This window comes from Episyrphus balteatus, chromosome 1, assembly GCF_945859705.1.
Source record: "Episyrphus balteatus chromosome 1, idEpiBalt1.1, whole genome shotgun sequence".
In the NCBI taxonomy this organism is placed as follows: domain Eukaryota; kingdom Metazoa; phylum Arthropoda; class Insecta; order Diptera; family Syrphidae; genus Episyrphus; species Episyrphus balteatus.
The window spans coordinates 173,922,713-173,935,558 of record NC_079134.1 but is presented as its reverse complement, the minus strand read 5'-3'; the positions used below and the strand labels follow the sequence as shown (position 1 = coordinate 173,935,558).

General features: G+C 28.6%; 1 protein-coding gene across 2 annotated transcripts in view; it reads right to left on the bottom strand.

The window, feature by feature from the left end:
• The window catches only part of LOC129907214 (potassium/sodium hyperpolarization-activated cyclic nucleotide-gated channel 1), a 355,559-nt gene that overhangs the window by 263,431 nt on the left and 79,282 nt on the right, over nt 1-12,846 (bottom strand). The gene's annotated exons all lie outside the window — the stretch shown is intronic.

Below are 12,846 nucleotides of genomic sequence, written 5' to 3'. Positions count from 1 at the left end.
ACTTTTTTTGCATTCTTAGCGCATTTCTGCAAGAAAGATTATAAAAGATGAAAACATATTGAATTAACTGAATTGAAGACCAGCTGTTTTCATTGTTTTGGAATAAATACTTTGGTACACTCGGGCGTGTACGTAATTTTTTTTAAATTTTGATCATTTCTTTGAGAAAGATGATGAAAGATGAAAACATATTGAATAGATTAGGCTAAAACTGAAATATCGCTGTTTCACTTATTTTGGAATACGAAAGTACACTCGGGTGTATACGTACTTTTTTTTATTTTTTGTATTTCTGCAAGAAAGACTATGAAATATGAAAACATATTGAATAAATTTGGAATCGAATAGACATATATGCCATTTTGATGTTTTATATCCTTCTAAAACAATCGATTGTCAAATCCTTTAAAATTAAAACATTAATATTATGCCAAACCATATGTCCATTTTGAACCTAAACATTCGTTGAGTAATTAAATTGTTTAAGGTTAATTTATGCAATTAGAGAGTCCCTCTTAGTGCTAAAATAATCACAAAACAATTGAAGAGAAGGACAAATACCATACACAGAGAAATAGGGTATATGTATTTGTGTACAATTCAAGTGCACAATGCTTAAGTGTTATTATGCAATTTGCATTCACTGAAGAAAGACCGTTTTCCACGTGCAACATTCAACATACTATATAGCAGAGGAGGTACATGATGCATATATTTAGAAGGTATACAGAGTTTTTGTTGTTGTGGTTGATGATGTCGTTATTTGAATTCGAATTGTTACAATAACTGTGTGTTACCATTTTCAAAGCAAAAGAGGGAACCAAATAACATGGTGTTGAATGCATTGCATATAGAATATCGTCGTTGTCGTCTTGTTTGGTTGTAACAGTAATTGGGAAGAGAATTAAATCGATTTGATTTTTGTAATCGATAAAGTCTTGTGTAATTGTTTTAACAAAAGAATCCAATTAAACATGAATAACTTAACTATTCCATCTACTTGAACAAACATTTTAGTACATGAGTCAAATTGAGTTATAAATGATTGTAAATATTTGAAAATTGACTTCTATTAAAACCCTCTTTTTTTCTCATACATTTTATGAATTTTCAAAAAACTGTCTACACCCTAATAGGATCAAAAAACGAACTTATGGCAGCATTTGAAGGTAATTCTGTTAAATTATGAAATAACTCCTTTCATCTTTTTTCTCCTAAAGAGAAAAAATCTGAAAAAAAGAAGAAAGGCAAAAAAAATAAATAATCGAAAATTAAATCATTCAATAAAGTAAACGATACATCCTCCAATCCAATAAATATTCAACCTTTATGCATACACACCTACCTGCCACCCGCTCTCTTGATATATATAATATAAAGTGTGTCGTCAAGAAATGTGAAACCATTTGTAACCCTTTGCACAAATCCGGGAGTAAACTTCACTCAATCACTACCTCAAACAGGATAACAAAAATTCATTTTTTTTTCTTCTTTCTTCTTCTTCTTGCTTCGTTGAAGAGAAGAATATGGCGTTACGTTGACGATTCACGTCAGCGAGCGAGAATCTCAACTCATATCCCTGGTTGATGTCAGCAGATGATGTGGTTGGTATAGGTTTATAGAAGAGAAGAGTGGTGCATAGAAAAGTCAGTGTATCCTGACGGTTACGGATATCGACGACCTCAGTGAACAGGAACACTATCGCTTTACTCAATCTTATTAAAACAAATTACAGGAACACGAGAACGAGTCGAGAGTATCGATTCAAGGGAGGTGTCACTGTATCACATAAGAGCGAGTTCGAGTTCGAGACAAGAGCAATGTCAACATTTGCGGTTAGAATCAGTGAAAAATAAAAGCACAAAAAAAAAATAGTAAAATAATAAAACATCAGCAGTTAGAAAGGGAAGTAAGTTTTCTTTCAATCCCGGCAACAGGACGAATGTATTTTTCCACTTGAATGAGTATTTGTTACGTGTTTTAACTTTCACGTTTTTAGCTAACGATATTGCAATAGGAAATGCATATACTGCTGTCGCTATTGTTCACTTGGTATTGTTTTCTCTTTTCTTTTGTTTTTTTTTGTAAAATTTGTTTTGATAGAAGGATTTTGTTCAAGTGTCATTTTGAATATTTACAACACAATTTATGTCAGCGACTAGTTGTTGCTGAAGATTGTTGTGCAATAAGAAATGATTTGTTTCTGTTTTTCTGCTCTAAATATTTATGTCAGGTTTTTTAGAACACAAGCAATCTACGCACGAAAAAATTTAATCGACAAAATGATGACAGAAGTTGATATGTCGAATGTCCCTAATTAAATAAAGGATTGAACTACACAAAATAATTAACTGCATTTGTTTTTATTTCTTCAGGAATTTTTTTAAGACAGAAATTCAATGATCTTTAATTTTCTTCCATACTAAAAAAAAAGTACGCATACACCCGAGTGAACTAAAAAAATTATAATGCGTGTTTTTATTATATTTTTTTTTTTTTTTGAAAAATTTTCGAATACAAAAAATTATGTTGTTCAATTTCCTTTAATTTTGCCAAAAGTACGCCCGAGTGAACCAATACCCGAATAGCACAGATGGGTTTTAATTTAGCAGATGTAACTCCAGTTAAACAATCTAATTGTTTTCCATTAATTTCAGAAACATATTCTTATACAATATTGTAACCCGAACAGCCGCATTTCCCCTCTTGATTTGCAACAAATTTGTGGCAATTCTGTTTTATAAAGGTTAAATTTTGTTATTTCTTGGTCTTATTTGTGTTTTTTGAACTAAAAACTGTTTCATGAAAGTTAACCTAATAAGTGTGCAACTAAGAATGAAGTCGAACATCAGCTTTACTTATGTTGTAGAAATGTTAAAGAAAGTAGTGACTTTTATTGTTTTTGTTAGGATTTGTTATAATTAAATGAAGTGTTTGTTTTCGAAAACATCTAAAAAGTTTCCCAAAAGTTATTATTCTAATTCTCATAAAATGTTTATGTCTTATGATGTTATAAAAAAGATAAAAGTCTAAAGTACTAAATCAATATAATACGTATAATAATTATGATTGAAAATGAAAGTTTTAGTCGTTTATGAACGGAAATTGTAATGCGATTACTATTTTTATCATAAAGATTAATGTTTTGCCTCTATTAAATTCACGCGCCACATAAATTATTGAAATTAGAGAAATAAATTGAAAATTAACAAATAATAATTTTTTGTATTTAGGTATAAAAGTTGGAAAAAAACTGGGTAATGTTAGAAAATGGAATAAACATCCCTTTCCACTGAAATTTAATATGAAACAGCAACAAGAATATGAAAAATCATTTTAAAATTCATCACGTTAAATCATTTCGAATTTTGATGGAAGTCAAAATGGCGCTTGTTGCAAGAAACCAAACTAAAACAAGAGAATTTCAAATTAAAACTTTCATGTTATTAAACATATAACTTGAACAAAATAGAAACTTAATGTTGTAAAACAATCCCTTTCAACCATTTAACAATTTTGGTGCAACAGAGAAATATGCTAGTTTATAGTTTATCCTTTGTCAGGCTTGCCATGGGTATTTTTTGTTTACATTTTTCCTATTTTCCACTTTAAGTGTGTTTTTATTTTAAGTCACATTAAACCTTCAAATGCTGATTGCCATCTTTTTTAAAAACATAATAAATATGAAATTAATAAAAAACAAAATGGCTGCAATCACTTTCGATTAAAAAAACATCTGACTTTCTAGGCATCTATTGAAATATGGAACGAATTGTTAAAAAAATATCAAAATTAGATATGACTTTTATATGTGAAAATTTAATTTTTTATTATGTTGGTATTTGTAATAATATTAAAATATTTTTGTTTTTCCATCCAGAAATCTAGAATTTTTGTTTTCTGGCCTGTAAATTTGTTTTATTGTCTTAGGCAACTCTGGCATATAATAACATTTCGTTTTGCTTCCATGGATTTACAACTAAGCATCATCAATCTGTCAAAATGGAATTAACAAAAACTATAATTCGGAGCTCCAGAAACATAACTATAATATCATTTGGAACTCGTTGTTGTTTCAACTTCAATACATAAAAAAATGTTGTAATTCTAGTTCTATATTTGTTAAACCAAACTTTCAAAAACTTAAGTGTAATAAAATCTCTTGAACGAAAAACAAAACAGTTGAGCTACAGTCAGTATCAGTAAAAAGTTAACAGTTTACATTTAAAATTCTTTTTTGTCTAGATTTGTCCATTAATTTTATTTTAATAGTTTGGAAGTTTTATTCATGTGTTCCTACTTAATGATTTTTTTAACATTAAACCGGTTAAATATTTGTATGAAAACGTGCTAAATGATTTCGCATGATAATAATTATTATTATAATAGTCTTAGATTTGAGAGGAATTGCTCTGCAATATGTTTTTTTTATGTTTTGAACAAATATGATAAAATAAATTCATATACGTACCAATAATAATTGAAATAGCTAGTTTCTTTGAAAACCAATTAATGTGAAACTTTCATTAGACGCTGACTGTATATTTTAATGTTGTAGATGAAAAAAAAAATGGTTCCTTGACAGTTTGGTTTCACCAAACTATTAATAAACCAGAATAAAACAAAAAACACTGGGTAAAGAAGAAGACAACAAAACATAGAATCGACTGAGTTACATTGATGTTTGATTCTTGTATCTGAAAACTTTTCTTAGTTTGACATTTGCTAAGCAAAACTATTGAAAAACCAGCATAAAACAGAAACATCCCTGAATGACAAAGATACAAAATCATATTTACTATTAAGTTACATTGATGTTTGAATGTTATATTTGAATCAGTACTTGATTTGTCATATGTTTAATCAAACTATTGGTAAACAAAAACAAAATAAATACATTTAAACATGAAATTGTATACACTACATATTATGTTATAACAACGATTAAGTGCTTAATTCTATGACCGTTTATTTGTTGTATGTTGGTTGTTTTGTTTCATTAAACTGTGGAAAAATAACTAAAATAAAACAAAAACACCACTTAAGAAGGGATATGCCTGTATACTAGGGTGGATCGATTTTGTTTTTAATATTTTGATATAAACCATTGATAGAATGTTATCAAAAAGGTATGTCTAACTGAGTGAAAAACAAAAAAAAAAAACAATCAACTTTTAAATACTTTTTTGTTAACAAATACCTTAACTAATTATGGAAATGGAGAGGTAAACAATTCATGTTTTTTAATTCATAACGCATTTGTTCAGATTTTTCCTAGAGTGAGAATTAAAAGTCAAATATAACTTTTCTTTCATATTTTACACTCAGTGACAACTTTTTATAAATGACCGAAGTCAAAAAAAAAAAAAAAACTTAAGTTAAATCGACCCACCCTGACGCTCAATAAGGAAGTTCAAGTATATTTGTTTAATAAAGACATCGAATAAAATGTAGATTGTAAAGAGAAATAAAAAAGTTAGTGCTTTCTTAAAAATTGTATTGTTGGTACAAAAAATGATTTTAATTTGTCTTTTACCACCTACTTGAATCATTCCAATGTTATTTAAATATTTTGTTCCATCCTTAAATATTCTAATTAGTATCATAGTTTGAGTGATGTTGTTAAATCGTTTTTTATGTATTTAAAATGATTCAAAACTAAAGATTTTAATTGAGTTACTCACTTGTTATAAGAGAATGCTGCATAAAGGTTTTATCAACATTTTAGTTGAAAGAAACCAAAATCGAAATTGAATAAGAGTAAATATAACTTTTTACCAACTTTTAACTTGTAGACTTGTTTATAATATCTAAACAACATCTGATTTTTTAAAGAAACAAGTTTGAACTTAATTAAAACCTATAAACAGCATTTCGAATAAAAAAGTTTCAAACAATTTTTTTGGTACAAAAATAAAACTGAGTTACAACGGCATTCGTTTCAGATAACCTCAGTATGATACAAATGCAACAAAAATCTTGTTGCAAATTGTATTTTGTGCTATTCGGGTAACTCAAGTAGCACAAAAGTCTAAAATACACCAAAATATTTGGTGTATTTTTTGCACTTTCGTGATATGCATTTTGAATATAAAAAATACACCATTTTCTCGTATATAATAAACTCCGGTGGTTAAAAAATATACCGATTTTGGTGTATAAAAGGCGCTAGTGGTATATTAAATGATCTCATTTTTGGTGAAAATTATCCCTTTAAAATTGAAAAATACACAATAAATCTATGGATAAAATACACAATTTAAATTATTCTAATTTTAAATTTGAACCAAAGTTTATTTTTTACCTCAAACAGTTTGATGAATTCTAATTCACACCATTTCTTATGAAATAAATGAAAATGAACTTTTATTCACTTTCATAATATTGCCATAAGAAACTAATGGTTAAATATGAATTTGTTTGCCTAATTTAAAAACGAAACATATTCTGTCTACTAATTTTAGATACTACCCCCTCTAAAAATCAAGCGCCTCAAAAATGTCACTGAATTAATTGTTCGATTTTAAAAATCAGTTTTTTCAAAAATTATAATTTTGTTGTTGTTTTTACATTTTTTTAGAAGAGTTCTTTTATAATATAATATACCGAATGGAAAAAACAAGAATACGGGATAATTAGGTCAATAAATATACTATTATAGTAAAAAAAATTAGTTGCTGTCTTCTTTTTTTAAATGGCGGCCATTGAAAAATATGGCGTCTCCCATTTATGCATTCTGGTGAATTTTATGTCCACAGGGTGTGCTTCCTACACCAAAGAGAGTGTACAAAATATACCGTTTTGGTTGATTTCAGAATCGAATAATTTTATGCACCATTAATGGTATATTATAAAAACAACTGAATATCGGTGTATTTTTTGCACAGAATCTTAAAAAAATGTTGAAATTTTTCACAGAAAAGACAGTGGTATAATTTTTATACCACTAATTTTGAGAAATACACCATATTTTTTCAATTTCCTCAATTTTACACCAAAATTAATGAATTTACACCAATTTATACACCAGTGTGCTACTTGAGAATTTTTTTTAATATGCGTTTTTCTGTTGGTATTATTTTTTATTTGTATTCATTGGAGAAACGTTTGAATGAAAAAAAGTACACATACCTACGCCTGAGTGAACCACAAATTTTTTTTAAATGTATATTTTTGTTTATGTTATTTATATAATTTTTTTGTATCTATTGGAGCATTGTTTGAATCCAACAATTACTATATATGTAGAAAAAAAAGAGATTACATTAGGCTGGGTCAAAAATGTATGAAAAAACTTTTTTTTCGAATTTCAAATCCTAATAGCTCGGAAAAGTTGCGGATTGTGAAGACCAAGAAGGGTTTAAAAAATAATCGAATAATCCAGTTTAGCCTTGAAACTTGAAAAAAAAATTTTTTTAAATTGTATTTTTAGAAAAAAAATTGACCACCCTAAAGCCTTTTTTTTTCATATAATAGCCTTAGACAATTCTTTTAAGAGCTAAATATTAAGTGAAAAAAATTGTTCAAAGTGGGCAAGGGCTTCTGGACTTCTGGTGTTTTGAAATTTGTCGAAGTAATACAAAATTCCTAGTTTTACAATATTTTTTCATTTTTTTTTTTAATCTTTAACGAGTTCCTAGCATTCACTGATTGTATCAACATCATTTTTACTTCTTAATTGGTTAAAATAATGATTTACCAAATGGTCCATAAAAATGATAAAATATCGTAAAAATAGGAATAGGACAAATTTAAATTTTTTTTTCTACTTAATATTTTGCTCATAAAAGAGTTGTCTAAAGCTATTATATTTAAAAAAAAAAAGGTATTAGGGTGGTCAATTTTTTTTTTCTAAAAATACAATTTAAAAAAAAAAATTCAAGTTTCAAGTGCAAACTTATTTTGATTATTTTTTAAACCCTTCTTTGCCTTCACCATTTTCTTCACGCTGTTAGGATTTGAAAGTCGAAAAAGTGGTTTTCTGAACCACCCTAATACACATACGCCCAAGTGAATCACCATTTTTTTTTTTTTGTTACTATTACTATCTGGTTTCTTAATTATTATTTTACTTTTATTGGCTTGATCGTCAGTTTACTTTCTTCGAAAAAAAAGTACGCATACGCCCGAGTGTACAAACACTTTATTATGCTTATTTATGTAGGATGTATTAATGAGATAAACACCTTTACCTAATTTCAGTATATTTAATCATTTTCTTTCTAAATTCATTTAGATTTTGAACGTTTTAATCGTTTTGAAAACAATTTACAGTACACCAACCTAATGTCGTATTGGTATAACCTTTGCATTCTCAGACGATTATCTTCTTTCTTTCCGAAACTTTCCACAAAACTATCAGCTTCATAAAAAAATCAACAAAAAAATTATAATCTCCTCGTAAGAATTTAAATAATTCCCCAGTATCCAGGACATTGTTCGAATAAAAAAAAGAATCCTGACTGCATTATACTTGGATGATAAAAAATAAAATTAAAAAAAAAAAAAAATACTGCATGCAGTGTGCTCAACCGCTTAACCGTAATTCATTTAATCCTTTCTCATACAGTGATAGCCGCAACTGTTCCCATTTTTCTTGTTACTCTCGGTGTATCCTTTTTTTTCGTCTATTTAAACTTTACACGGTTTTGCAAAAAAAAAAAAGTATGAAAAAAAAATGTATATGAAATAAAAGCCCTTGTGATGATCTATTTGACGCAAAGATGATTTAAGAGTCAATTTATTATGAGCGAGAACACCGAGCTAGCGAGGCGAATTGGAGGGTTGGCAGAATGAAACTTCGTTTATGTTTGATTCTCGTATTAAGAGCCGCGCCCCATTTTTTGATGGGTAAAAGAAATTTATGGCCGCCCAAACTATATAACGTTAAAAGGACGAACTTCTCTTGTTTCTAGTTGTTGCCTATTCTATATTATACCTACTACCTAGTTTTTTTTTGTTCTGTTTTGGGTAGAAGGATGATGTTGGATATATTATACTCATACCGCATTTTATTCCAGTCCATCATTCCTGTGGGAAATATTACATCAATTAAGTTGAATGCAATCTCTAGAGGGATATAATTTTTTTCTCTCAGTCTCTCGTGGCTGTCTATTTTTTGTAAAAAAAATGTATTCTGAGACAACTGAAAAAAAAAATGTTAAAAAATGATTTAGTGAGTAGAAAAATCGATTGGAAAATTGGAAAGTAATGGTGTCATGTTTTGTCAACTGTTTTAAGGACATCAATTTTGATGCTAAATCTGTCTTTGTAGGCAGGAACAACAATTTTATTTTATTTTTTTTTGTCAAAATGTATGTGTTCAAGGGAAGATGAGAAAACACATTGCTTTGATTTTTGTAATGTATCAAATCTAATTCTGATTTAACTTCACATGAAAATAAAATGACACAAAATGTTTGCTTGTATTTTGTGACATTTACAAAACAAGAACATTATGATGTACAAATGTACATTTAGCTCTCATTAATGGAAGTATCATGTTTTTTGTGTGAGACATTACTTAAAAATATAGCTTTTTTTCGTGTTAAACTTGAAAATGGAGGTTCTTAACCGAATTGACAAAAATGGTAGGGTAAATTGATGCGAAATCTTTACAAGGAGACTTTTTCATAGAACATGGAATTTACTTTTGAAAAACAAAATGTCTTTTCAAACTCGGAAACTGCTATGTTGGAAGATGGTTTTATTTTAGAAAAAAAAAAGTATTGAAGACTTAACAAACTACCTTAAAGCTATCACCCTTTCAATATAAATTCAGTTTACCTAATAGGAAAAGACCTTTTTACTTGCTCAATAGGGCAAGTATTGGTTTCGTGTCAAAAAAAAAATTCGAGGTTTTAATCAAAACTAACATTACGATGATGGAGAAGCCCAAAAATGTGGGTTTCGTCATGACGTCCGTCGGTCTGTGCGTCGGTGCGTCGGTGCGTCCGTGCGTCCATCTGTACAAGTAGCTACAGCCTAAACGGGTTAACGGATTTTCTTGAAATTTGGTATGGATGCTTTTTTCGTAATTTCCAAGGCTGGTTTTTTTTTGTTTTTTAATATCTCGCTTAGAACGTATACCTCCCATACAAAGTTTTCAAGTTACTACGATTTTCTCGAAAACGGCTCGAACGATTTTGATTTAATTTAACACACGTAAAGCTGTATATAGTTCTAACATAACTGCGTTTATAGTTTTTCTCAAAAAATACGGATAGTGGAAATATGGTCTTTACATTTTTTTAAATCGCGGATGTCGGCTCTTCCCGTACATCAATATGGAGTTATTGCAATTTTCTCAAATATGGCTCTAATGATTTTGATAAAATTTTGCATACGTAATATTCAAAGTAATTGCAGTAAAACTGCTTTTTTAGTTTTTCTCAAAAAAGTCAAGTCAATTAAAAAAATAATTTTATTTAACTTACATTTTGCCTCCATGCCGGCTCTTCCCCTACATCAACCAAATTTCTTAAAAATGTATATAGAGGCAGCTCTAATAACCTACAAGTAAGCTAACATAAAAGTGCTTTGAACTGCAAGAGCAAGTACGTGCGACCCCAGTCGTGCATTTTATTTTTTTTTTGTTTTTATAACTTTTTTCCTTGATTTCAATGGTTATCGAAGGCTACCAGAACTTGTTGCACAACGTTCTTTCTCCCTTAAAAAAAACACCCTATAAACCAAAATATTTTGATGTACTCTTTTGGATCTTGATTTTCATCACAAATGACAATTCATGCCAAATTTTATCCCCGATAGTGGAATATCTGAAAATATGTATATATGTATGTTGCACTGAAAATAGTAACTACAGTAAAAGGACACTTGGAGTAGTCGTATGAATTAGGTTTTAAACTTTGTAAGATCCAGCGTAAAAATAAACTTGTGTCGGCTTTTGAGTTTTGAATGACTTCTCAAGAACAATTTTTTAATAGATATATCTACCTCAATCTAAAACTGCATTATTGATGCAAAAAATCTATAGCTTCGTCAAATTTTCACCAATTTAAGATTTCTTGAGTGTTTTAGAAAGAATACATTAAGACCTTTTCAATAATGTATTAAATATTTGGTTTGGTTTAACCGAACAAAGCTAAACTAAAAAATACCTCGTTTGGTTTGGAAATATGTAATTATTATTTTAGAGTTTTTTTTTTTGGCGCTATCAAACCAAATAGTCTACATGTGTTCTTTCTAAAACAGACAAGAAATCTTAAATTGGTGAAAATTTGACGAAGCTAGATTTTTTGCAATGCATGAAAATCTAAAAAAAAACCGATTTTTGACCCTAAGGTGTTACGTAATTTTTAAATACCGTTTTGTAATCGGTGTAATAAACCCTAAAAAACGTAATATGTTTTCGCATGCGTATATATTTAGTTTCACATAATTTAATCGTACCATTATAAAAAAAAATTATATTTTGCAACTTTTAAAAGTCCATAACTTTTTATCTTACGATTTGCACAAAAATTTTCTTTCAGGTAATGAAAGCTTATAAAATTTCGAATCGAATATAATAAAAATTGTTTTCCTACATACTCCAGAAATTAGTAAAAAAATGCAATTGTTTATAACAAAATCAATTATTTAGAAATAATTTGTTGTTTTTTTGAAATTTGTTTTTAGTAAATTGTTGTGTAAATCAAAAGTTCTTCAGATATTTGAAAAAATGTCATACTGTCCTAACCTTGCGAGAAGAACCCGGACTTTGACTGACTATGAAATTGAATTTAACTAACTCACGGAATTCATTTGTATATAATTTTTTAGATAATTTCATTGTGAATAAGTCTGTCCTTGGACATTTTTGGTTAAAATGAGTAAAAATGCAGCTATGAAATAAAAACGGCACCGACCTCTTTTCCAAGATGTTGGCTGTTCCCGATGTTCTACCATCCCAAAAAATTCATTTTTACGATAAGGACGTACACCCAAACACGTCCCATTAAAAAAATTTGTCCCGCTAAAAATGCAATTTGATTTACTAATTTGCCTGGCCTATTTTGTTTGAAACTCATTTGAATATTTTGTTCGTTTTTCAAGAGAAACTTTTCGTTGGTCGCTGATTTTAAAAGAATTGTTTTTTCAGGCCATTGAAAACAGTAAAAGAGTTGGTATTAAATGTTCTTCTATGCAATAGACCAAAGCTAATGGCTCTCTATCGATCCATTCGATCTGTATTTATAAAAATACACATACACAAAATTGCACACAAGCCTATAAGGATGCAAAAAAATTTGTTTGTTTGTCATATTTAGTTTATATTAAATCAATCCCTCTAAGTATGTTTACTTTAAAAGTCTAAAAGTTACCAATTTATACGATTTTATCGAGTTTTAAAAACTTGCTTTGAACTAAAAAAGTCAAAAATTTGGAAAAAATGCTAATTTTTGAATAGGTACATTTAAGTTGTTTGTTGACAAAAAAAATTAAAAATTGCATATTATCAAAGGATTTTACCTCTACTTAATTTCATTAGTACAAAGTTTGGACGTACGGGCTACATACACAAAATGCCCCTTGATTTAGTAAAAAAAAAAAAAATCATTAATTTTTTAACTTTTTTTTCTTCGGTTTTAGGGTAGAATTTCAGTGAAAAATAATTTTAAAAATTTTTTAATCATCTTGACATGACAGAAATTTTAATTTGCTATGAAAACTGTCTTTGAACCATTTCAAAGTTAGGCTTGGTTTTCGAGTTAAATCAAAAAAACTGAAAACCGACCAGTGTTGCCGTTTTCTCAGAAATGCACCAATGGATTTAGTAGCACTTTTGGCTGGAGTATTCTTTTATGCCAAGGAATCAAAATCAGCAATAAAAACTCTTGAACG